Source organism: Petaurus breviceps, unplaced genomic scaffold (assembly GCF_028583685.1).
Source record: "Petaurus breviceps papuanus isolate PSGF00001 unplaced genomic scaffold, PetGlider_PUasm1.0 99, whole genome shotgun sequence".
Taxonomy (NCBI): Eukaryota; Metazoa; Chordata; class Mammalia; order Diprotodontia; family Petauridae; genus Petaurus; species Petaurus breviceps.
In genome coordinates this window covers 22,304,719-22,305,873 of record NW_027187465.1, presented here as the reverse complement: position 1 = coordinate 22,305,873, position 1,155 = coordinate 22,304,719, and positions in this window count along the sequence as shown.

The window sequence follows — 1,155 nt, the reverse complement described above, 5'->3', positions numbered from 1 at the left end:
AGTTTCTACCTATCATTCCTAGTTATGCCCTTTAGGACCAAGGAAAACAAATCTAAACCCTCTCTCATGTGACAGACCCTCTAATATGTGAAGACACATTCAAAGAGCTGTAGACCAAGCTGGAAGAGATGGCCCCTCAAGGGTCACCTTGTCCAAATACCTTGTTTTACCAATGAGGAAACACTGTGAGAGCATTTCAGGTGATCTTGGGGATAAAGGAGTGAACTTTAGGAGAGAGAACAATATGGTGGAAAATCAGGAGACATGGGCTTCTAAGTCTAGTTCCACAATTTAAACTGTGTGACCCTAAGCAGGTCATTTCCTCTCTCTGAGCCTCAGTTTCCCCATCTGTAAAATGAGAAGGTTAGACCAGATGGTCTCTTTCAGCTCTGAAGCCAGGATCCCATGAATTGGGAGATGAGATTAGTAGTCAGTGGGCAGGGGCTGAAAGGACACAGGGAGAATACATTCCTTGCCTCCTGGCAGCAGGAGATGTGCACATTCCTTCTCAGACCCTGCTTTAAATAAAAGATGAGGGCAGAGGGGAAGATTCTGCATGCTGTGCACAAAACTCTTGTTCTCCTTTAAACCTCAATATCTTCAAACATTCAGAGAACAAGAAAACACTGCAAAGAAAAGTAAAGGAATTCAGTGCTCACAGAATCCTAATGTGGGCTCCAGGGTTGACCTCTGTGGGTCATTGTGTTTAGGGAAGCATGCTACAGTTGGTGTAGTGTACAGAACTCTGGACTTATGGCCAGGAGAGCCTGGGTTCAAATCCTGCCTCAGATACTTCCTAGATGTGGGACCCTGGGCAAGTCCCTTAAATGCTCTTGGCCTCAGTTTCCTCAACTACAAAATGGGTATAATAATAGCACCTACTTCCAGGGTTGTTGTGAGGATCAAATGAGATAATGTCGTAAAGCACTTAGCACAGGGACTGGTGCATAGTAGGCATTCTATAAATGCTAGCTGCTGTGATTATTACTAAGATCAAATGAGCTGATATATGTAAAATACTTTGCAAACCTCCTCCTCTTCCTCTTTCTCCTCCTCCTCTTCCTCTTTCTCCTCCTCCTCTTCCTCCTTCTCCTCCTCTTCCTCCTTCTCCTCCTCTTCCTCCTTCTCCTCCTCTTCCTCCTTCTCCTCCTCCTC